Below are 26,902 nucleotides of genomic sequence, written 5' to 3' on the forward strand. Positions count from 1 at the left end.
ATGCCTTCTGATGGTTTGTGTGGACACTGTTTGACACTTTATGCTTGACAAGTGACATCCAATTTCTGTTGCAGCATTAAATGAATCACTATACCCAATTCTACTAATCTGACTATGCGTTCGTGCATAGGTTTGTCTCTGTTCGCCTCTTGCAGTCAACCCAGTTCACTGTTGTTCTCCCAACCACTGGGGTACGCAACGTTGAATAATACTGTTACTATACCATTTCTCCATAGTATCCCCAGAGCACCACAACCCCTGGCCATTGTGAGCCATCTGTGGGGGGGATAAACATGCTACCATGGTTTCTAGTATCTCCAGACTTGTATCCCATCGAGCATGTCTGGAACATCATTGACTGACAATTGCACAGGGAGCTGCCAGCAGCGGATCTTGATGATTTGCCCAAGTGCATTCACGTGCAGGCAGAACATTCCTCAGACAACCATTAATGACCACATAGCAGCCAAGGTTGGAAGTGCAGGGATTTCTGCGAGATCTTTTTACATCTTTATTTCCATTTTTTCATCATTTGCAGATCATTAACGTGTCTATCCATCCTTTGATTTTCATGATTCCATGACTTTTCCTTCTTGGAGTTGCAATTTCAGTGCCGTGGAATGTATACTATGCTGTATATTAAATACACTGAAAAAAAGTGACCGCTCTTCATCTCCTATAAAAACTTCCTTTGCTTTCATGCAGCCTGCTAAAATATCGTGGAGTGTGCATGTTTGGTTATTTAAGGCTAGGCACGTTTGCATAGCCTCCTAAGAGGTTAAAATATTCTTAGGCAAAATATGTTGCGTCTGTCTGAATAGACCCCGTGAATATCATTTAAATATTTCTTGCCTGGGGCAAATTGTGCTTGGTGTGGTTGCATTTAAATGAATAAATTCATTAAAAAAATGTGTTATGGGAAAGTTATAGGTTGACCTCAAACATATTTTTTTTAGAAGCTAAATAAATGGGGGTCCCACCCACACTGTGCCCCGTTTGTCTGGTCATTAATCACATTAACTATTTTTTTTTTTTTTTTCATTTTCTTTGGTGACAATTTTGAGTCTTGGACTTTTATTTTCTCTGCAAGTACAATGGAAGGTTATATTCATTTCAATGGGCACATTAGATATGATTACATATCATTGTCACCAAGAATGAACTCAAAGAGACCCTCCAATAGCCATATATTAATATATATTGGAAGATTTATTGACTTTTTGAATTGAGTAAATTTTCCTGTATTTCCTCCTACGTCAATATCATAGAAATGGAGGTCTTACTTTTTGTGTATATGAGTTTAGTTTTTAGCACTATGATTGGCGTATTTTTTTATTTAAACAAATGTTTGTTTGTGGTGTTTGTGGTAGATGGTAAAAAAAAACAATTCCTCCATTTTATCTTAACGTTCTCTTTTAGTTTTAAGGCTCATTCAGATGTCCGAAGTTTGTTTTCGAGTGCTATCTGTGGTTTAGATGGATAGCACTTGTACCTGTGCTAGCCTATAGGACCATTCACATGTTCGGGATTTTTCGCGGACCCAGAGATCTGCGGAAAATTTTAGAGACATGTCCGATTTTGATCCGAGGGTCGGATCAAAATTGGCATTGTAAGTTGTGAGGAGCTGTCCTTGTTCTAAAGACTGTTGGGCCAATGCACGTAGAGCGGAGTCCGCCGTTCTAAGGAATGGAGACTTTTTAGGTCAATCTTATTATTGTGTTTTTTTTTAGAGATTTGTTTGCTCATCAGTTCAGCCTCAGGAATCAATGTTTCTATTCAGTGACCGTAAGCAGAGCAAGACGTGCAAGCTCGATCTTGTGCATACGTAAGGCCAGAACCAAGGTTGGTAATCAAGGAAAGCAAACATTCAATTGCTCTCGTTAGTGTCTCAGGGGTCTCAAGTAATTGTTCTCCCAGTCACTAGTCCCATTGTATGGATGGGGATAGTAGACCCAGTGGTGCTGTCATCACTGGGGTATCATATGCAGTCCTTGGTAATGGGTTTGGCCTGAGGAAAACACCTTCACCAATGCACGGCTATCTTTGAGGGGGTGGGAAGGTGAGTGAACACATCTGCCCATCCAGGGGCTGATCCCAGGAGAGAGAGAATAAGACACATGTTTAGTGGGGGAGTTGGTGTAGTGACGTCAAGGGGCAAGGATCTATTGCTGAGGTTCTGGTGCCCATCTATGGATGGCTTGAATAGTTTGGAGATTGGTTGCCAGCTGGGCAGGATACATGTTTTATGGCTGTGGGATCTGTCATCTGGATTTGAGGAATTTTCTTAAAGGGCCACTGTCCCCCCCTCCAGCCGTTATAAACTAAAAGACCCACCTTGTGCAGCAGTAATGCTCTGATCAAACTCTGATCAAGGTCTGTTAGGGTTGGCGGAACGCGCTGAGTATATATACATGTATAAATAGGTGCGTTCACAACCCGGGGTACACCATGCAGGAGAGGAACCTGCTGCTGGCAAATTGCGATGCTATATGGCGGTATAAGCGAACTCTGTTAACTCCACAGAGTCGCTAGAAATAGGATGCTGTGCCTTGTTAGCATCACAAAGGAACACACTTAACTGCTGAGCTGATGGCAGTCAGTGGTCACGCACCCAGAAAAGCGCACGAACACTCCTCACCGGAGGTGCCGGTATTCTAGGGGCTTATTTCAGCCGGGTCCCTGAACACATACATGCAAACTCGTCACCGGAGGTGGCAGTATTCTAGGGGCTTATTTCAGCCGGGTCCCTGAATACAAACATACAGGTGCGACCACAAATAACAAGCTCATGACATGAGGTGATACTAGCGCATGGCCGGGCGGCCATGCAAACCTTTTATAGCTGCAGCAGCTTCAGGACCTTCCTAGGGAACCAATGGAAGATGCTACAGTACCTGATCAACTTCAGGACCTTCCTAGAGAACCAATGATAGCTGCTGCAGTACCTGAGCATGTGACCTCTGACCTCCAATGGGAGGTCTTACCTTGGGCATGCTCAGTATGTGCAAGGCAGGACTTAGACCCAGAAAAGCGTGCTCGCCGCAGACCAGTGCAGAATACAACAGCAGAGCCTGGAAAGGCAGCAGTGACCCTTTGCACAGTATCAGACTGAGCAAGACACTTGGACTGACATCTCTGCTGAGCAGGCTCCACTGCGGTGGATGTAGAATGGGAGACTGCAGCAGACATGGCTCGATTTTCCCCCTGTGCAGCAGCAGGAACTTGACTCCTAACAGGTCTAATCAGAATTATCTATCCGTTTTCATAACGGTTTACATATAACCTAATAGGACAGTGTGAGTTATTAGGGGAAGAGACACTCATATTAATTAGTCATAAGGGAGAGAAGAGACTGATCCATTGAAATGAGTTTGTTAAAAGTGGAGAACCCAAGTAGTTACATCTATTAAATCATTAAATAGGTGCAATATATACAGTATAGGTTTTTCTTTACCTTTTCTTATTATGTTTATATATAATATATTAAAATATTTGTATTTTAATTCATTGTGTCCTGTACATGTAAAATGCTTAGAGATCTGTTCCTGTATACTAAAAGTATGCCTAACAGGCATTTATATAACTAAGAGCATCCAGGGAGGAGCCTCATAGAGAGCAGACATCTCTTTTTAGAAACTTTCTCAATCCCCAAAATTCTATAAGGCGAGGTTCACATTGTGTTATGGCAATCTGTTAGACGGACTGCGTTACACCGCTGCATAACGCAGTGTAACGCAGTCCGTTAACGCTGCCATTAACCCCTATTATCGGGCGCATCTCCAACGCATGCCATAGTCGTCATTCTGTGACGGACCCTCGGACGCAAGCTGCAGCATTTCGGGGTCCGTCACCGCTAGCGCAGATGGAGCATCTGCGCTAGCGCGATCGCATAACGTGATCTTTTTCGGCACTTGCATTAACGCAGTCCGTTTAAAGGGAACCTGTCACCTCAAATTGGTGGGATATTTAAATGAGTTTTTACCGGTCCGATGGGCGGCGTTTCATCTTCATTTCTCCACCCCGTCCGTCCCTGTTGTCCGCAATATGTTAGTGAATTAGAGTACGTGTCCTCCATAGTTCGCGCATGTGCAATGCAATCTTCTGTCCCGCACGCGCAGTATGCTTTGCCCAACTGTGGGCAAAACCGAAAAGCATTACTACGCATGCGCCTGCGCACTATGTCCCGCAACACAGCGAAATACTTCCGGGACATAGTGCGCGGGCGCATGCGCAGTAATTATTATCGGCTTTGCCCGCAGTTGGGCAAAGTATACTGCGCGTGCAAGACTGAAGATTGCATTGGGCACGCATGTACTATGGAGGACACGTACTCTAATTCACTAACATATTGTGGACAACAGGGACGGACGGGGTGGAGAAATGAAGATGAAACGCCGCCCATCGGACAGGTAAAAACTTATTCGCTGAACAGACTGCACTAACACAATGTGAACCTAGCCTAAGAAGCAACAGCATTAATGGTGAGAACGAGAGGCAGGAGAAGGGGGATGCAGCTGCAGTTTCTCTCTCTCTGTGTCTGGGAGTCTGCATGAGAGGAGAAGGAGCAGATGTTTGGAGATATCTGATTGGCTGAAAGAGCTCTGGCATCAGATCAGAAAGAGCATGCCCACTTACTAGGCCTGGAGAGGGAATATGTACTTGTAAAAGTCAGAGGGATGAAGAAAAACAAAACAAAAATACAGGGCAACACTTACTGTAATCGTCAGAAGCTTATAGTGATGTTCACATGTGGCCAATTCATTGCAGAACTTCAGTGAATGGAAAGTCCATTCCATATCCCTAAATTGACCTGTTTCTGCAGAATTTGCGCCAGTCAGTTGTACTGGAAAATCAGAAATTTCGACAACAAATATGCAGCGTAAGGGATCATTCACATGTCAGTTTTTCACATACAAATGCTATTTTTTCACAGATAGCACTTGTACATTTGACAGTCTATGGGGCTCTTCACATTTCAGTGATTTTTTTGTACAAAATCTCTCGGACATGTCCAATATTGATGAGGGTTTCGGATTAAACTCGGCAATGAAAGTCTAACGATCTGTGAAAAAATGGGACAGCGCTCAGGTGCCATCCGTTTGCTGTCTATTTTTCACAGACGGTAGAAGATGGAAAAACGTTTTTTTTTTCTCATCAGTGAAAAAACTGATGAAACTCTGACCAAACTCTGATGACACTCTGACGAATATCTGATAAAAGGCTGATGAAAATCACTGATCATCGTCATTTTTTCTCTATTGTAAAAAACCCAAACGTCTGAATGAGGCCTAAGTGTTATGATTCTTAGAGATGTGGATACTTTAAGCACAGTTTGCATAAAGCTAGCTAAAGTGAGAAATGGTGTCTAAGGAATATTCTGGAAAGACCTTTAATAGATAGTTTTGTGGTTCTCAGGGCAGTCACCAATTGTGATGGGTTTTCTGTAGGAGTATAGAATCAGAGTTAGGCCACGTTCACACATTCAGTATTTGGTCAGTATTTTACCTCAGTATTTGTAAGCCAAAACCAGGAGTGGAACAATCAGAGGAAAAGTATTATAGAAACATGTCACCACTGTATTTATCACCCACTCCTGGTCTTGGCTTACAAATACTGAGGTAAAATACTGACCAAATACTGATAGTGTGAATGAGGCCTTAGGATTCGCTCACACTGGTGAGTAGCATCCGGTGATTCTCACAACTGAGAAAATCGGATGCTATATGCAAACGACCCAACTCTGCTGCAATTGTGAGTCATTTTATTTTGATCCGGTACTCTTGCATGTAAGAATCGAACCACAGGTGTGGGGAAGAAGGAGGACTTAATTTCTCCATCTTCTCCGTTGTCTGAGTTGGCGTATTTCGGAGTACACTCGGAAAACAGCCTGATGTTTTGATAGACTTGTATGGGTGTGTATGGGGGGGTCCCAGTATTATCCCTGTCAGTCCCTGTTACTAGGCTGATCCTGGTACCCGATATCTCCCACCAGAAGGGTTTCCTCAACACCTTGATTCATCAGGGGAATGGCACAAGGAGTAACCGGGCAACATATCCTTCCACCCAGGGATATCAGAAAGGCAATGGCTGCCATAATACTGGGACCCCCTCTGGAGAAAGCAGAAGAAGGAGAAGGAATACAGTATCTGGTGAGATTGTTCCTTTTTTCTGCAATTCACATTATATATGTGAGCCAGCTGCTGCATTTGCATATGGAAGCAAAATGTTAGGTTAGCCCTTTTTTGACTAATGCTTAAATATTTTCTCCCAAGCAGGGATTTGGGCTTACTACTTCTTTACATGAACTTTTCATGTGGTGTGACGAATGTCAGAAATATTTCTTCCCAAAGATGGAGTTGAACTATCTGCAATATGTTAATTTTATTGTGTGTTGATGTCACTGTTTTCACATAATTTTACAGAGGTGTTGAACCTCTTTTTAGGGACTAACTAGTAAAAGTTACGTTTTAAAACCGCACTGTTGCTATTTTTCCTTAGTTATATAGCGTCAACATATTCCGCAGTTTCTTCACTGTCTCTTCGGAACTTTGCTAACAATCCAAAATTCACCAATTAGGAAAGACCCAGGAAAAATATACCCACCTGATGCAGAATTGACTTTGGTTAGATTTCTCCATAGGACCCCATTGCTGCAAACCGACGTTGGAGCTAGCGGGATGCCCGAAAATTGGAAATAAGAGTTATTGGAAAAACTTCCCGAACTATATTCCTTTGTCTTTTGCTGAAATTGACAGACACGTGCCCCGGTACAGTATCAGATGTGGAATTATCCGACATTTGCACATTCCGCGGAATCTTTTTCTGCTGTTTATTATCTCTTGCAGGTGAAAGTGTGTTTTGTATCAAAAAACAGCAGCCGATGATAGACTACCTGTGCAGCCCAGATGTGATCGAAGGGCTGGCAGTTCTTTATTCTATGTCAAACCGGCGCTTAAAGGAAAGCAAATGCTGCCTAGTGTTTAAGAAGAGGATTGTTTAAAGCTGTGTTTGGGTCTCCGCACTGCTGTATGCCATTAAGAGTGTAAAGATCAGTGCCTGTGCCCCATTAGCTGCACGCTGGGTGGACATACGACCACAGCATTAAACAACTTATGTTTATAATATTATAAAGCTTCAGTCCGACTTACACCGTGAATACCGTTCATATCCCTATAGAATGAAGGCCTTGTCTGTCCCAGGCAGGGGGTCTGTTTTACGATTTACCAAGACTGACTACTGAATCCCAACGTCAGTCAGCAAGGTATTTTACCGTTGTTAATGTTACGCTCAACAGTATTTTCACTGTAGCTCATGAAACAATATTAAACTGGTTATCTCATTATGACAACCCCATGTCAGCGAGCAACATGGGGATGGGGGTTCCATCTGTGGCTCCTTACTCATTTATCTCTGCAGAACACTAACACTATGGACGTTATTGTTTTTCTTCCCATAAGTCAAGCAAACTTATCAGTCACTTATCTTGTGCCCTGATCATTACTTCCCATAAATTGCTCAAATCTGTTTACAGTTCTGTCTTTATAGACTGCTGCTTATATAAGTACATTGGTCCAAAAATTAAGGGAAATGATTAAATATCATAGTATAATCCTAAGTCTGTTATGCTTCAAGGATATCAGTCTGTCCAGTTAGAAAGTGACTCAATGTCTCCTCCTTTGGCGCCAGTGAAAGTGACTAAATGGGCAGCAGCAAAAGGACTTCAACCCAGCTGCAGGTCCCTACACCCAGCTTTGCCAGATCCCTACAAAATGACCTCCAGCATAGTATTGCTGTACATGACTCTGGGCAAATTGCCAGAAACAGACTCTATGAGGATGACATGGTGGCCTAATGTACTGTAGGGGGACATGGGCTCTAAGTCCAGCACTATGCATCTTGATTAGCATGCACCAGTGGACACCAGAGTTGGTGGGTCTGCCATTGTTGCCACATTATTTTCACAGGATCATACTGAGCACATATAACAGAAATCAATTAATCTGGAGACGAGGTGATGTATGTTATTATGCTTGTTACTTCATCCTGCATGATCAGTTTTTGGTGGATCAGTGATGGTCTAGGAAGGCTTACCCTTGTAGGGTTGCACAAACCTCCACATGATAGAGAGTGGCACCATATTTGCTGTTGGGTCCACAATGAATTCCTCAGAGTCATTGTCAGACCTTACATTGGTGCAATGGGCCCTTGGTTCCTGCTAATGTCAAGCCTGATGTGGCCGAAGTGTATAGGAAGTTCCTGGATGACGATAGCATTGATGCTATTGATTGGCCTTCAGGTTCCTCAGACTTGAATCTACGTGAAATCATCTGGGACATTATATACAGTATCAGTGCATTCTTTGATGCTAATCAGCACCACAGACTGTCCATGAGTTCACTAATGCCCTGATTCTGGGAGTAGATGCCCCAGGAAACTATCTGCCATCTCATCCAGAGCATGCCCACACCTTGCTGGTAGTGTAGGCAGATGTGGGGGCGATACATACTCATGAGTCCACTGGCGGACACAGCCAGAAGAGGGCCACTGTGCAATAAAAGTATATGGAACCTTTGCAGCCTTGTATCTCATCATATTGCACAATTCCACCTGCTTTGGTGATGAAAAAGGAACCCTCACCTCTTGGTGTGAGCCAATGCTAAAATTCTGTGATTTCAATTTTTTACTTTGATTTTCTTGTACATTTTGGAATCCAGCCCTCTATTGGTTGATGATTTTGCTTTCCATTTAATGTTAATTCATCATTTTATTCTCAAGGACTAGCACAATTCATATCAGTAAAGATTTTTTATCTTTAATCGTTCATCGTGTGATTTACATGTTCCCTTAAATATTTAGAACAGTGCATATGGAGAAGATAGAAGTTGGAGTCAAAAACAAAAGCAGAACCACAGAACAAAAAGAATAAACTGTTAAGATGTCTACTGATTCATTTTTAGTAAAGTTTCTTTATAAGTTACTATAAATATTTAAATAATCAATTTTAATTAATGAAAGTTTCAAAACCTCAGAATACACACCCTTGAGTAACCCCTGATCTCCACCCCGGAGCTGCACAAACTCAGATCAAATGTCAAATCTTTACTGTGAACTGTTTTAATCTTCTCACTCGCCATACCCTGTAGTTGTATTCCTACTTGTTTTATACAGTACTTTACCTAATCATTAATTAAAGTTTCAAAACCTCAGAATACACGCCCTTGAGTAACCTAAGCTCCACCCCTGAGCTGCACAATCTTCAGATCAAATGTCAAAATCTTACTTTCAGCTGTTTTAATCTGCTTATTCTCCATACCCTTATTTTTTATAAAAGTATTCCTACTTACTCTGTGCAATACCTTACCCTAACCTATTATTTTCTTAAAAATAAACAGCCTGAAACCTTCCACTATCTGTTAGTGGACTTTCATTCTATGAGAAGGCAGTGTAAAATAATTGCCAAGGTCCCATGTAATGTATTCACTATATGTCTGGATTTACATGACTGATCTGGTAACTTTAACCTCTACCATAAATCTTGGAATGTAAATTGTTCCAGGGGGTGAGGGGGTTAATTGGACTCATCACAATGACACAGCTGTCTCTCTACTTTCGTACATGCCGCCGATTCCTTTTCCATAGGAATATATTGTACGTCTTCAGCTTCATTTATTCTCACCTATTTTGCTCGAGGAATTCAGGATGCTGAAAATGTATTGCAAAACTCATTTCAGCCTCTGTGCCAACAGCATCCTGGGGATAAGAGAGACAGCTTCTGGCATTCTGCATATACCAGACAAATCACAGCCACAATACTCTGCATCTTATGAGGCCGCCACTCAATTGTTATGGTATTGGGAGCAACTGAAGCAAACAAAATCTCGGGGTGAAATGTTGTAGTTACTTTAAAGCATGCTGTTTGTGCTGGCTTCGGTTGTGTGTGCACAGTGAACGGTGCAAGCTGCTTACAAAACCATAGTTATCATGACAAAATACAAAAAAAGCAGACAAAAAATATATTTGTGTGCATGCTGAAAGGTTAAAATAGCTGTCTGTCAATTGAAACAAACTACGTGTAGGAATACCCAAGAAGACACCTTGTCAAGCAATACAGGGCACCAAGCATTTGTATGCCAGAAAACAGGGCTCCCTAAAGACATGTTCCGTGTCTTCCTTAGAGCCAGGCCCACCTCTAGGGAAGCAGAAGATCAAACTGCTAATGTGACAGAACATAAAAGGGTGGAGAGGCCCCATACAAAGCCAGCTCCGGCACAGACAAACTATCAGTACTTGTGTATTGGAGACTCCAAGCTCATTTCTATCATTTCTCTTGTGAAATACTGCTGAATTATGTATGTTTTTTTTTTTAGTTTTTATCATAGCACTTTGTAACTCTGCCAGAATGTCCGAGGGACTCTTGGGGAAAAAAAAGAGGAAACCTCCCAGAAGAGTTTGAAATTCTCCTGAGTAATGACGACACCACCTACAAGGCAGAGCTCCTCCACCTCCCGAATATTTCCAGCACAATGAAGATGCTGCTTCCATCCTTCCTTGACCACATTCTTAACCCCTTCCCGACCTTTGACGCCACGTAGGCGTCATGAAAGTCGGTGCCAATCCGACCCATGACGCCTATGTGGCGTCATGGAAAGATTGCGTCCCTGCAGATCGGGTGAAAGGGTTAACTCCCATTTCACCCGCTCTGCAGGGACAGGGGGAGTGGTAGTTTAGCCCAGGGGGGTGGCTTCACCCCCCCGTGGCTACGATCGCTCTGATTGGCTGTTGAAAGTGAAACTGCCAATCAGAGCGATTTGTAATATTTCACCTATTAAAACTGGTGAAATATTACAATCCAGCCATGGCCGATGCTGCAATATCATCAGCCATGGCTGGAAACACTAATGTGCCCCCACCCCACCCCACCGATCGCCCCCCCAGCCCTCCGATCTGTTGTTTACACTGCTCCGCTCCCCTCCGTCCTCCTGTCCGCTCCCCCCGTGCTCTTGTCCGCTCACCCCGTGCTCCAATCCCACCCCCGTGCTCCAACCACCCCCCCTGCACTCCGATCCACCCCCCCTGCAGTCCGATCCACCCCCCCTGCAGTCCGATCCACCCCCCGATGCTCCAATGCATCCCCCCCCGTGCTCCGATCCACCCCCCGTGTTCCCCCCCACCCCATCATACTTACCGTTCCTGCCGGGGTCCGTCCGTCTTCTCCCTGGGCGCCGCCATCTTCCAAAATGGCGGGCGCATGCGCAGTGCGCCCGCCGAATCTGCCGGCCGGCAGATTCGTTCCAAAGTGCATTTTGATCACTGAGATATAACCTATCTCAGTGATCAAAATAAAAAAAATAGTAAATGACCCCTCCCCTTTGTCACCCCAATAGGTAGGGACAATAAAAAAAATAAAGAATTTTTTTTTTCCACTAAGGTAGGGTTAGGGTTAGGGGTAGGGTTAGGGTTAGGGGTAGGGTTAGGGGTAGGGTTAGGGGTATGGTTAGGGGTAGGGTTAGGAGTAGGGGTAGGGTTAGGGGTAGGGTTAGGGTTAGGGTTAGGGGTAGGGTTAGGGGTAGGGTTAGGGTTTTGGTATGTGCACACATATTCTGGTCCTCTGCGGATTTTTCCGCTGCGGATTTCATAAATTTATGGCGGATTTACCGCGGTTTTTCTGCACATTTCACTGCAGTTTTACAACTGCGTTTTTCTATTGGAGCAGTTTTAAAACCGCTGCGGAATCCGCAGAAACAAGTGACATGCTGCGGAATGTAAACCGCTGCGTTTCCGTGCAGTTTTTCCGCAGCATGTGTACAGCGATTTTTGTTTCCCATAGGTTTACATTGAAATGTAAACTCATGGGAAACTGCTGTGGATCCACAGCGTTTTCCGCAGCGTGTGCACATACCTTTAGAATTAGGCTATGTGCACATGGTGCGGATTTGGCTGCGGATTCGCAGCAGTGTTTCATCAGGTTTACAGTACCATGTAAACATATGGAAAGCCAAATCCGCTGTGCCCATGGTGCGGAAAATACCGCGCGGAAACGCTGCGTTGTATTTTCCGCAGCATGTCAATTCTTTGTGCGGATTCCGCAGCGTTTTACACCTGTTCCTCAATAGGAATCCGCAGGTGAAATCCGCACAAAAAACACTGGAAATCCGCGGTAAATCCACAGGTAAAACACAGTGCCTTTTACCCGTGGATTTTTCAAAAATGATGCTGAAAAATCTCACACGAATCCGCAACGTGGGCACATAGCCTTAGGGTTAGGGTTGGAATTAGGGTTGTGGTTAGGGTTGTGATTAGGGTTATGGCTATAGTTGGGATTAGAGTTAGGGGTGTGGGGGGGTTAGTGTTGGAGTTAGAATTGAGGGGTTTCCACTGTTTAGGCACATCAGGGGTCTCCAAACGCAACATGGCGCCACCATTGATTCCAGCCAATCTCGTATTCAAAAAGTCAAATGGTGCTCCCTCACTTCCGAGCCCCGACGTGTGCCCAAACAGTGGTTTACCCCCACATATGGGGTACCAGCATACTCAGGACAAACTGCGCAACAATTACTGGGGTCCAATTTCTCCTGTTACCCTTGTGAAAATAAAAAAATGCTTGCTAAAACATCATTTTTGAGGAAAGAAAAATGATTTTTTATTTTCACGGCTCTGCGTTGTAAACGTCTGTGAAGCACTTGGGGGTTCAAAGTGCTCACCACATATATAGATAAGTTCCTTTGGGGGTCTAGTTTCCAAAATGGGGTCACTTTTGGGGGGTTTCTACTGTTTAGGCACACCAGGGGCTCTGTAAACGCAACGTGACACCCGCAGACCATTCCATCAAAGTCTGCATTTCAAAAGTCACTACTTCCCTTCTGAGCCCCGACGTGTGCCCAAACAGTGGTTTACCCCCACACATGGGGTATCAGCGTACTCAGGATAAACTGGACAACAACTTTTGGTGTCCAATTTCTCCTGTAACCCTTGGGAAAATAAAAAATTCTGGGCTAAATAATTATTTTTGAGGAAAGAAGACGTATTTATTATTTTCACGGCTCTGCATTATAAACTTCTGTGAAGCACTCAGGGGTTCAAAGTGCTCACCACACATCTAGATAAGTTCCTTTCGGGGTCTAGTTTCCAAAATGGGGTCACTTGTGGGGGGTTTCTACTGTTTAGCCACATCAGGGGCTCTGCAAGCGCAACGTGATGCCCGCAGAGCATTCAATCAAAATCTGCATTTCAAAACGTCACTACTTCACTTCCGAGCCCCGGCATGTGCCCAAACAGTAGTTTAACCCCACATGTGGGGTATCACCGTACTCAGGAGAAACTGGACAACAACTTTTGCGGTCAAATTTCTCCGGTTACTCTTGGGAAAATAAAAAATTGCAGGCTAAAAGATCATTTTTGAGAAAATAATTTTTTTTTTTATTTTCATGGCTCTGCGTTATAAACTTCTGTGAAGCACTTGGGGGTTCAAAGTCCTCACCACACATCTAGATTAGTTCCTTTGGGGGTCTAGTTTCCAAAATGGTGTCATTTGTGGGGGGATCTCCAATGTTTAGGCACACAGGGGCTCTCCAAACGTGACATGGTGTCGGCTAATGATTGGAGCTAATTTTCCATTTAAAAAGCCAAATGGCGTGCCTTCCCTTCCGAGCCCTGCCGTGCGCCCAAACAGTGGTTTACCCCCACATATGGGATATCAGCGTACTCAGGACAAACTGGACAACAACATTTGGGGTCCAATTTCTCCTATTACCCTTGGCAAAATAGGAAATTCCAGGCTAAAAATCATTTTTGAGGAAAGAAAAATCATTTTTTATTTTCATGGCTCTGCGTTATAAACTTCTGTGAAGCACTTGGGGGTTTAAAGTGCTCAATATGCATCTAGATAAGTTTCTTGGGGGGTCTAGTTTCCAAAATGGGGTCACTTGTGGGGGAGCTCCAATGTTTAGGCACACAGGGACTCTCCAAACGCGACATGGTGTCCACTAACGATGGAGATAATTTTTCATTCAAAAAGTCAAATGGCGCTCCTTCCCTTCCGAGCCTTACCATGTGCCCAAACAGTGGTTTACCCCCACATGTGAGGTATCGGTGTACTCAGGAGAAATTGCCCAACAAATTTTAGGATCCATTTTATCCTGTTGCCCATGTGAAAATGAAAAAATTGAGGCTAAAAGAATTTTTTTGTGAAAAAAAAGTACTTTTTCATTTTAACAGATCAATTTGTGAAGCACCTGGGGGTTCAAAGTGCTCACTATGCATCTAGATAAGTTCCTTCGGGCGTCTAGTTTCCAAAATGGGGTCACTTGTTGGGGAGCTCCAATTTTTAGGCACATGGGGGCTCTCCAAACGTGACATGGTGTCCGCTAAAGAGTGGAGCCAATTTTTCATTCAAAAAGTCAAATGGCGCTCCTTCCCTTCCAAGCCCTGCCGTGCGCCCAAACAGTGGTTTACCCCCACATATGAGGTATCAGCGTACTCAGGACAAATTGACAACAACTTTCGTGGTTCAGTTTCTCCTTTTACCATTGGGAAAATAAAAAAATTGTTGCTAAAAGATCATTTTTGTGACTAAAAAGTTAAATGTGCATTTTTTCCTTCCATGTTGCTTCTGCTGCTGTGAAGCACCTGAAGGGTTAATAAACTTCTTGAATGTGGTTTTGAGCATCTTGAGGGGTGCATTTTTTAGAATGGTGTCACTTTTGGGTATTTTCAGCCATATAGACCCCTCAAACTGACTTCAAATGTGAGGTGGTCCCTAAAAAAAATGGTTTTGTAAATTTCGTTGTAAAAATGAGAAATCGCTGGTCAAATTTTAACCCTTATAACTTCCTAGCAAAAAAAATTTTGTTTCCAAAATTGTGCTGATGTAAAGTATACATGTGGGAAATGTTATTTATTAACTATTTTGTGTCACATAACTCTCTGGTTTAACAGAATAAAAATTCAAAATGTGAAAATTGCAATATTTTCAAAATTGTCGCCAAATTTCCGTTTTTATCACAAATAAACGCAGAATTTATTGACCTAAATTTACCACTAACATGAAGCCCAATATGTCACGAAAAAAAAATCTCAGAACCGCTAGGATCCGTTGAAGCGTTCCTGAGTTATTACCTCATAAAGGGACACTGGTCAGAATTGCAAAAAACGGCAAGGTCTTTAAGGTCAAAATAGGCTGGGTCATGAAGGGGTTAAAGGGTTATTCCCAGAATCAAAAGTTATCCCGTATCCATGGAGGATAACTTACTTAATTGCTTAGTTTCCAACTGCTAGTGTCATGATCCAGACCAGAGGTTGTTTTCTGTTATTCCCTCTCTGGACTGGTCATGCGGGGGTTTAAACCCTCTGCCGCACTTTGGAGCTGGCTGGGCTTTTTCAGTCCTCTGTAGTCTGTTGGCCAGCGTCAGTGATAGTTCATGCTTCCAGGCTAGAGCAGCTGACCCGTATGCCCTAGTAATCTTTCTGCCTCTGACTTCCCTTATTTGTATGAGACTCGTTCCCAATCCCTGACGTGTTTGTCTGGTGGTTTTCCTTACTGTGTATGACTCGGCCTGATCTCTGTACCCTGCCTCTTGCTTTCCGTCTCTGATACCTCGTTCCCCGGCCGGCTTTGACTTCTGCCTTGTACCCCGACTTCATCTTACATCTCACGTTTTGGATACCGCATTCCCATTTGGCTCTGACTTCTGGCTTGTCTCTGACTTTGTGCATGCTGTGACCTCTGGAACCCTAGATCCTGACAGTTTCTGACTCTGTTCACCTAACCACTCTTTTGTTACCTTTGACACCTGTACGGCTACTCAGCGTTGCTAGGCCGTTAGTTTTCAGCCTCTCTTCCCTCACCAGCACCCCCTAGTGGAGATTGCACTAAACTGCACTGCAGCCGCAACACAGCTACTGCACTGCAGCCGCATCACAGCTAGGACCCAGAATGATCTTGAGAAAGGGGCAGGAGCGGAGGCGTACATGCTTGACATTTGCTCAATTCATTGTCCATGGGACTGCTGGAAAAAGCCAAACACAGCATTCAGATATTTCTGTCTCTGATTCCAAAATAGGGCTCTGTACAGCCCCGTCTTGAATGGAGCAGAGGTGCGCGTGCTGAACCTTCACTCTGTTCATTGCCTATGGGACTGGTGGAGGAATCAGAGTAGAGCAATCGGATATTTCTATCAGTCCACAGACAATGAATGTAGCAGAGGTCATGCATGCACACCTCGGTTCCATTCAAGTAACCAGTTCCTAGTACTCAAATCCCCATTCTTGGGATTGCTGAGGTTCCAACAGCTGGACACCAGGCAATAGGTGAGTATGATACTAGATTATGTATTAGGGATAACTTATGATTCTAGACATAACCCTTTAAGGAGTATCTATGACCAGGTCAAAAAGAGCTCAGTTTTTGCTCTAATTTTATTCCCGTTGCTCCCATGAATTTTCCGGCTTCTGTTTTTTCAAAATTTGCCATACAGTTCCAGAGATGTTGTCTTTACCAAGAGTTGTGTGGCTCACAGGATCCTCTGGGGCGTGTCTTCAGTTTGCTCTCCATAATTACCTTGTGACCAATGCCCCCTTAGTAAAGAACATAGAAATTAGCACTAAATTTAGAGTCCCATATCTCCGGAAACGTATGGCAGATTTTGAAAAAACAAAAACCTGGATGCTTAGGAGAGCAACTGGAATAAAATAAGCGCAAATCTGGTCACGTTTCAAGTGGTGACAAATCCTCTTTAACGATGTGGATACAAAATACTATGGCAATGTTGCTTCCTGCCTTGTTTCTCAACACCTTCTCTGTGAAGGAGGCAAAGAGATGAAGACATTGTGCCACCTGCATTGTTCAGCAGGAGGTCGTACAGAAGAGGCCATAGATGCAGCATAGAGACGGTTTGAGAACATTGACAACTTAGATAAAAGATTTCCTGTTTTGCTCATGGGCCCCATTTTGACTAGTGTAATGTTGAGGGTCCACAGTGTGCAGGCTCGGACTGGTCCACAGGAGAACAGGAGAATCCTCCGGTAGTGAAGGAATACTAATGAATAGTGCTATTACATTGATTCACAATTTTCAGAAATAGGTATAATCTAATCATTAATTAAACAAGCTAGACAAGTCAATATTACATAGAAGCAAAAGTAAATTTGTGTACTAGTGTCAGGTTGTTTTCATTAGTGTCTGGTTATTTTCATAGAATCATAGAATGTTAGTTATAAGGGACCTCCAGGGTCATCGTGTCCAACCCTCTGCTCAATGCAGGATTCACTAAACCATCTCATCTCAGTCTGTCCAGCCTCTGTGTGAAGACTTCCATTGAAGGAGAGCTCACCACCTCTCGTGGCCGCCTGTTCCACTCATTGATCACCCTCACTGTCAAAAAGTTTTTTCTATTATCTAATCTGTACCTTCTCCCTTTCAGTTTCATCCCATACCTCTCGTGTTTCCATGTGCAAATGAGAATAATGATGATCCCTCTACACTGTGACAGCCCTACAGATATTTGTAGACAGCTATTAAGTCTCCTCTGAGCCTTCTTTTTTACAAGCTAAACATTCCCAGATCCTTTAACCGTTCCAAGAATTTTTGCATGTAGCTTAACAGTGGGCCCCGAGAATCAATCAATGTTACAGGTGGGCCTTTGCCAACCCAGTCTGACGCTAGTTAAATATTCAAGGAGCATAGTGTGGCACCAGTCAACCCATCTAAAAGGTATCCTCAAACGTTCAAATTCTCCAATATTCAATCTGCCATAGATCTGCTGCAAATTTGTCATGGATTTTGACAAGGATTTCACTCCATGAATTGCAAAAGGAAAACTTTGCAGCAAAAAAGAAAAAGCTGCTCAAATTGAATTGCTGTGAATTTAAAACCCCATAACAGGTAATTTTTTGTATGAATTTCTTTTTATAAAATGTTTTTAAAGCACGTTGATCAGATTTGGTTAAACCTCATCCACTTTGCCATTTCTTTGGTACACTACACTGCCTGAAAATCTGGCTAGATCAACCACAGCATACCCGCCCGGAGAAGGTATCCTAAGTATTAACATTTGAGTCATTCAAAACTTTACTATAAAATTAACTTAAAAACTAAACACAAATGCGGTGTATCCTTATATACGTCCTAGACAAATGACATGACTCTGAAATATCGTAAAATATAACAGTATTTCAGACAAGGTCGGACGCAGCTGATGAGCCGTCAGGCAGATCGGAGAAGTGTCAGTTATAATAGTAAGAGGCAGTAATGGCGACGGGGATAGTGCAAGCTTATTATCAGATCTATTTTGGACATCACACACTGCTACTAATGACACCTCGGATCAATGTGAATAAGAAAAGCCTGTAATTTAGTAATTAAATGAATTTGTATAAAAGTAACTGTGCCAAGATGGCTGGAGCGGTGTATACGTGTGTACATTTGATGCATTGCAAATTTAGACTACAAATGTTAACTTTGCTCTTAATTTATTGTCCTTTTGTTGCGAGCATTACTTATAGCTTGACTACATTATTACTTATATGAAAATTGATAGGGTAGTGTTATATTGCACATCAATCACCTCCGATGCCATAAAACACTGCGGCAAGAAACACTAGTTAATTATCCTCGACTTCCAGGGCCGTGCATTGCATTTAAAAGTATGATTTTTTTTAAAAAGCATAAGTGATGAAAGCGGTCGTGTGCAAGCAAAGTCAGAAAAAATGAGGGAAAAAGGGAAAATGGAATTACTTATGCGAAAGTGATCTATCTATTTGTAGAAGCCATCCTCTTTTCATCTTCAGCTTTTTTTATAGATTGTGTTATGTTTGCATCAAGAATTTGTTGAAATTTCATTAGATCCACTCTTCCCTCTAACCTTGAAATGTTCCCCGTGCCATTGGCTGCAACACAACCCCAAAGCATGATTGATCCAGCCCCATGCTTATTGGTTGTCGAGATGTTGTTTTCTTGAAATTCTGTGCCCTTTTTTTTCCACACATACCTTTGATCATTGTGGCAAATGAGTTCTGTTTTAACCTCATCGGTCCATAGGACTTGTTTCCAAAATGCATCAGGCTTGTTTAGATGTTCTTTTAAATACTTCTGATCAGGGCCATATTTAGAGTTTCTTCTGCCCTAGGCACTTTAAGTGCTGCCTTCCCCATTGGTGAGTATGACACTATCGGCAGTGACTTTGCCATAAATCGCTGATGTGAAAGGAGCCTTTTGCAGCAGATCCGGCAGTTTTTCGCATCTGCCGCTTAACGGATCACTTACGACAACACTGCGTTCGGCCTCATTCATTCCCTATGGGACTTGTGGACATGTGCGGCACTTGCTGTTTTGCCGCAATCTGGTAAATGTGGTACTTGCAGCAATGGAAAAAAACCTCTGCTATCAGTGTTTTTTGTCTCACCGCAAGTGCAAAACCGCAAGTGCCGCACATGTCCGCAAGTAGCCATCACTACCTGTCCCTGCACCTTGCTAGCTCATCCCTAACCATCTCTCCCTGACCTAAAACTACACTGTAAAGCTTTAGAAAAACAGTTTATTACCTGACATATTCCTATGATAATGAGGGCTCCAGGCTACGGCGTAGACTGGGACGGGCAGTCTCCGGGTCTCCATTCTCTCTTTGTCCCTGCCTCACTGCCTGTGCACAGACCTCCCTCCACCGGACCCGGTAATCGCTGCTCACAGTAGCATACCGGCAGAGGTGTATCTAGGGTTACTGACACCCAGGGCAAGAATTCATTTTGGTTCCCCCCCAGGACATATGCGATTTGCACTTTTAGTCATGTACCCATGAGCTCCTCTCCCTAATGCTCTCAATGATCAGTGAAAAACAGAGAGAAGCTGAAGAGAAGCTCGTTGTCACAGGACCACAAGTATGAAAGTCACATGTGAGTGAAGTGTCCATGTGACTACTGCTGAAACCTGCAGAGCTGAATCCTGACATTGCAGGCTTCTGAATTCTCACAACGCATGCACTGCACACTTTTATGATTCTCCCTTGCCGGTGGACGGTCATGTCAGCACAAGCATGCGATTTGTATACTTCTGACCACATTCCGACTAGACGTGACCGGCCTCACCCCATTCATTTTCATTGACTGAGGCCACACATGTCTAGTCAGCACGTGACCACATGTATGCAAATCACCAGCGCAAGAGAATCCTGTAAGCATGCAGTGCGCACTGTTAGAATTCAGAAGTCTGCAGTCACAAAGAATGACTGCAGACTCATTACAAACCTGGACATCCCCTTTAATGCTCCTAACATAAATAAAAACATGAGAGTTAGTTAATATCACAAATAACATTTACATCCAGGTACCTTATAGATGACGTCGTCTCTGGAGCCGTTCTCCTTCTTTTTTTCATCTTGTCTAGACCCCATGATGAGTTTTCTCATCCACAGCTTGTCTCTGCAGACTTCCATCTTCTCCATTCTTTTGCAGAAAATCTCCCCATGATGCCCTTAAAGACAGAAGTGTCATTATAATGCTCCTGAATAAAAAAATGTTCCTCACTATATTGTCTGCACAAAATATGACCCCCACACTGTCCCTCTTATGGTACATGCTCTTCACACTGACCTCTCCTTTCAATAATGGCCCCCTCTTCACACTGTCCTCTCATACTGTGTCCCCCTATAGGGCCCAGTATTTATACTGTACTCTCTCTTCACACTCCCCCCTCTTAGGTTTACTGTCCCCTCCTGGCTGTGCCCTACACTGTCCCCCATGCTACGAACCCACTACTCAGTTTTTATTCTGTGCCCACTCACTTTTCTCCCCCCATACTGTCTCCTCACACTATTCCCCTCCCTCTTCATACTGTCTCCTCTCACATCCCTCCTGCTCACCATACTGTCTCCTCATATATTTACCCCCTCACTTTCTACACTGCCTGCTCACCTGACTCCACATACTGTGTCTGCACACATCCCATCACCCTCACTCCCCGTACTCTGTCCACATACATTTTTCACATCGCTACTCATACTGTGTCCACATACATTCCCACGTTCGCTATCCATCCTGTCTGCACCCATCCCCATACTGTTTCCTCATACATGTCCCCCATACTGTTCCCTCATACATGCCCCCCCATTCCCCTGTACTGTTTCCCCATCTCTCCCTTTGCTCTTCATTTTGTGTCCTCACATCTCCCCCACACATTAAATCCCCCATCCCGACTCAAATTGTCCCCCCCATGCACTTATCTTTCAGTGTCTTCTGCTCCAGTGGAGCACTTACCACCAGTGTTTGCCTCTGCAGCACGAGTGAGCGACATCAGCAGCGTGATCACATGATCTGATCACGCTGCTCACGTTGCTCTGATCCCGCAGTCAGAGCCTCAATTGCACTCACTTCTGTAAGATGCGAGTACAATTCATCCCTGGGCAGGGGTGGACAGTGACAGCTTGGGGTCCCTTTGCAAGAGCTGTGTCTGGGCCCCCCTCCTTTTATGGCGACAAAGTTGTATATATATATATATATATATATATATATATATATATATATATATATATATATATATATATACAGCCACAAACACACATGTGTATATATTACCGTGTATACTCGAGTATAAGCTCACCCGAGTATAAGCCGAGGCACCTAATTTTGCCATGGAAAACTGGGTAAGCTTATTGACTCGAGTATAAGCCAGGTATGTATTGTCCCCCTCATTCCTTTCCCGGTATGTGTGGTTCCTCTGTTGAATGCATGGCTCGGCTTCCCCGGTCCCGTCTTGTATGCATGGCTCCCCCTGTTCCATCTTGCATGCATGCCTCCCCCTGTCCCACCTTGTATGAATGGCTCGGCTCCCCCCTCCCATCCTTGTATGCATCGCTCGGCTCCTCCCCTTCCATCTTGTATGCATGACTCAGCTCCCCCTCCCATCTTCCATGCATGGCTCAGCTCCCCCCATCTTGTATGCATGGCTCAGCTCCCACCCATCCTGGTGGGTAGTTGAGCGGTTGCCCCAGACTTAATAAAAAAAACCTCGCTCAGGTGCCGCCCCCCCGCATCCTGCCGCCCTAGGCACGTGCCCTCTCATGCCTAGTGGCAAATACGGCCCTGCTTCTGATGCTGACTTTTATGGTGATGATGCAAGAGAGATTTTCTTCTCATGACTCTTCCATGAAGGCCATATTTGTGCAGGTATCTCAGAAGACTAGATCAATGTACCACAACTTCAGAGTCTGTTAAATCTTTTTGAAGGTCTTTTGCAGTCACGCGGGAGTTCTGATTTGCCTCTCTAGCAATCCTACGAGCAGCTCTCACTGAAATTTTGCTTGGTCTTCCAGACCTTATCTTGACCTCCACTGTTCCTGTTAACTACCATTTCTTAATTACATTTCAAACTAAGGAAAGGGCAACTTGAAAACACTTTGCTATCTTCTTATATCCTTCTCTCGCTTTGTGGGCCTCCACCATTTTCAATTTCAGAGTGCTAGGCAGCTGCTTAGAAGGACTATGGCTGCTGTTTTTTGGCACCAGGTTAGAGGAGGCTGGGTTTTCATTTATCAGCTGGCCTTTTCTAATGATGATGGTGAACAAGCCATAACCCTAACAGGCTAATTAAAGTCTGAAATCTTGGTTAAAGTTATCTGAGCGCACAAATCTCCAAGGGTGCCCAAGCTTTGGCATAGGCCCATTTTCCTTTTTTTTTTAATTTTTAAAATGTAACTAATGTGGCTAAAATACAAAGGAAATGTGTCATCTATCTCATATGTATCATCTATTTAAACTATTCACAATTTCTAACATAAATAACATTGTTACTTGTTCTTTCCAAATTCACTACCTTCCTTTTCACTGTAAGAAACCAGCAAATGCCTCACTGCACGTCCTGTAGTCATTTTCAGCAATGAACTAGTTAAACTGACCTTTTCCTTTTTTTTTCTTCTGTCCAATGCATAATACAGGAAAATAAGGAAAACATTGCCCAAAATATGAACAACAGTAACACATGTACAAACAGGAAGCGCTTTGATTAAGTTCACTAATTCAAAATTAGTACAAGACTCTTTTTCTGGTGGCCGCACAATCCATTGTGTTGAGAATAATTCCAGCTATTTTGGCCTTTTCGGAGCAGAATTCCACGGGTAACGGCTCTTCCTTTGATTGTAAATTACGTTAATGAAAGGTGTGGCGCACTGTCTGTTTTGGCAGTGATACTTATATCTTTTGTTTAAAAAAAACTCAAAGTGTTGGCTTTCCTGCGTGGCCTTCCTTAGTTATTTTCTGTTTTGGTGATGTGATGACAGATTTTAGTGTGCGTTTCCTTGTGTGTATGGTAACAGATGTTTATGTGAATAACAGACTTTTTTATGAAGGCATATACTTTATAGCCAAATACTAATTAAAAATAATTGCATGTAAGCATTTTTGTTTATTCCCCGTTGTGCATCTTTAATCATTTCAAATCACCTGCAGTTGAAAACCGAGGCACAGATTTGATACCGCAATTATAGGAGGACATCTGACTGTATATTAAAAGTGAGCAGAATAAAAGTAACATACAAAAAAAAAACAAAAACGAAGAAGACAGTAATAATCTTCGTTCTTCTTCGGATTTGTAATATGGTGCCAAAATGTGCAGCGGGGAAACCATGTGAAAATTATGTTTATTATTTTGATTATTCGCAGGAAATTTACTTTGTACATAGACAGGAATGATACTTAAAGGTTATATTTTAATTTTTTTTATGTAAAGCAGATTTTGAAAGGGTTTGCACCAAGATTTTTAGTTAAAGAGGTTATATGAGCATAAATATTTGATGACATAACTATAGGATGTTAGCTCATCAGTTGACGTGGATCCTCTAAGTCCAAAGTTAAGGTGGGCACATGGGCCACGAGTGTTGGTGCAGAGGATATGTGGGGTAAAGATAGCCTAGGGACAGGAGACTGCAGGCAGCCGGAAGACGTCCAGGAATCAGCAGGAAGGTGGGATGCCGGAAATCGCAGGCAGACGGATGACGTCCTGGAGATCACAAGCAAGCAACGAGGATTCTTGAAACCGCTGGCTGGTGGGAGATTTCCAGGAGCCTACAGGCAAGCAGGCAAGAGACATTCAGGAGACTACAAGTGGACAAGCGGGTTGTTGGAAGCCACTGGCAGATGGGAGATCTCCAGAAGACCACAGGCAAGCAGGTGGGATGCAGGAGACCACAGGCAAGCAGGCAGAGTGCAGAAGACCACAGGTAAACAGGCGGGATACTGGATATGCAGAAAGGTGGGAGATTCCAGGAGACCATAGGCTATCAGAGCAGGTCAAGCTGCATAGAGTCTAGAAGCACTGAATTGTTAATACACAGGTGTGTCCTGATGAGCCTTATTCAGGCCCTGGTGGATATGCACAAAGGATCTTGACGGGTCATGTGTAAAGCCCTACATGGAGCTCAACAGAGCCTAGTAGATTGGGGTGATGGAGGCAAGGCCTGGAATCCTTGACAGGTGTGTAACAGGATAGAAGATCGGTGTAGGTCCACAGAGCTACTATTTCATGACCTATCCTGTAGATAGGTCATCAAATACATATGACTCCAATATAAAGGAGAGGGGATACCTTCCTGGTCGCTAGGGGATGCACCATTGCCCCCCCTCCCCATTGTTCCTAAGGAGGGAGAAATATAGAAACATTAATTCTCTATGTACTTTTATCCAAAGTTAGCAAAAAGTTACCAAAAGGTCTTTAATGATGATACTCTCCGGGGATGCATCTTTTAAGAGCATATATCATCCTAGACATTTTCTTTAATATTGTTCCACTTGAATTATTAAATCCTAATAAAATACTTCCTAAACTTAAACTAAATGCACTTCTAATAAGATTTTACACCATACCTTCCTGAAGATTGAATTGATAAGGATGGGGATACAGGTATATACAATACTACAACTATTTTTACTCAAAGAAAAGTAAAAAAAACATGAAACAAATTTACTAAAAGCAAAGGAAACAGCAACACATCATACTGTACGCAAAGCCGAGCACACCCAAAGTCTTAAAAAATATTATATTAATTTATTGTACTAAAAGCGATAATAGAAAAACCATCTGAGAAAGATTTAAAAACAGACAAAAATACCTAATTATTAGAAATAATAATAATATTAAAGGGAATATACAGGAGTTAAAAATGGATCAGCTAGCCACCGGATCAAGGTGGTCCAACACCCGGCAGCTAAACCGATCAGCTGAAAACTGCTCTGGCAGCGACCAGAGCTAAGCACCTTATGGTGTGGAATACCACAACTATGTACATTACCTAGGGTCGCTGCAGAGTATTGCACTCTATCTTTTATTAACTTACATGGCAGATAGAAAGGAGTACTCAGCAGTGGTCACTAAGCAATACACGGTGCTACTGGGGTTTGCCCAGTAAATCGCTTCGTTCAAGCCACTGCTAGAGCAGTTTTTTGAGCCGATCCATTGGGGTTACAAGTATCAGACCCCACTGACCATCAATTGTTACTGTAAGTCATGGAAAATGACTTTAAAGGAGTTGTGCAGCCTTAGGGTACAAGTCTGCAGGCATGCTATGTGACTACAGACTTGCACACCCTGCTGTAATGATTAGGCAATTCAGTACCACAATGGACATAGTGATCAGAGCACATACAGTGATCTGACAATAACCCAAAAACATAGAACGAGCTCTGAGACGTTGGAACTCTGTTGACCGCAATCCCTGATCCTCTCCAACCACACACTAGAGGCAGCCGTGGATTGCGCCTAACGCTCCCTATGCAACTCGGCACAGCCTGAGAAACTAGCTAGCCTGAAGATAGAAAATAAGCCTACCTTGCCTCAGAGAAATACCCCAAAGGAAAAGGCAGACCCCCCACATATAATGACTGTGAGTTAAGATGAAAAGACAAACGTAGAGATGAAATAGATTTAGCAAAGTGAGGCCCGACTTTCTGAACAGAGCGAGGATAGGAAAGGTAACTTTGCGGTCAACACAAAACCCTAAAAAACCACACAAAGGGGGCAAAAAGACCCTCCGTACCGAACTAACGGCACGGAGGTACACCCTCTGCATCCCAGAGCTTCCAGCAAAACAAATAGATAAGCTGGACAGAAAAAACAGCAAACAAAATAGCAAAGGAAAACTTAGCTATGCAGAGCAGCAGGCCACAGGAATGATCCAGGAGAAAACAAGTCCAATACTGGAACATTGACAGGAGGCCAGGATCAAAGCACTAGGTGGAGTTAAGCAGAGCAGCACCTAACGACCTCACCATATCACCTGAGGGAGGAAACTCAGAAGCCGCAGTACCAATTTCCTCCACCAACGGAAGCTCACAGAGAGAATCAGCCGAAGTACCACTTGTGACCACAGGAGGGAGCTCTGCCACAGAATTCACAACAGTACCCCCCCTTGAGGAGGGGTCACCGAACCCTCACCAGAGCCCCCAGGCCGACCAGGATGAGCCACATGAAAGGCACGAACAAGATCGGGAGCATGGACATCAGAGGCAAAGACCCAGGAATTATCTTCCTGAGCATAACCCTTCCACTTAACCAGATACTGGAGTTTCCGTCTTGAAACACGAGAATCCAAAATCTTCTCCACAATATACTCCAACTCCCCCTCCACCAAAACCGGGGCAGGAGGGTCAACAGATGGAACCATAGGTGCCACGTATCTCCGCAACAATGACTTATGGAATACATTATGTATGGAAAAAGAAACTGGAAGGGTCAGACGAAAAGACACAGGATTAAGAACCTCAGAAATCCTATACGGACCAATGAAATGAGGTTTAAACTTAGGAGAGGAAACCTTCATAGGAATATGACGAGAAGATAACCAAACCAGATCCCCAACACGAAGTCGGGGACCCACACAGCGTCTGCGCTTAGCGAAACGTTGAGCCTTCTCCTGGGACAAGGTAA

Source organism: Ranitomeya imitator, chromosome 2 (genome assembly GCF_032444005.1).
Source record: "Ranitomeya imitator isolate aRanImi1 chromosome 2, aRanImi1.pri, whole genome shotgun sequence".
NCBI classification, from domain to species: domain Eukaryota; kingdom Metazoa; phylum Chordata; class Amphibia; order Anura; family Dendrobatidae; genus Ranitomeya; species Ranitomeya imitator.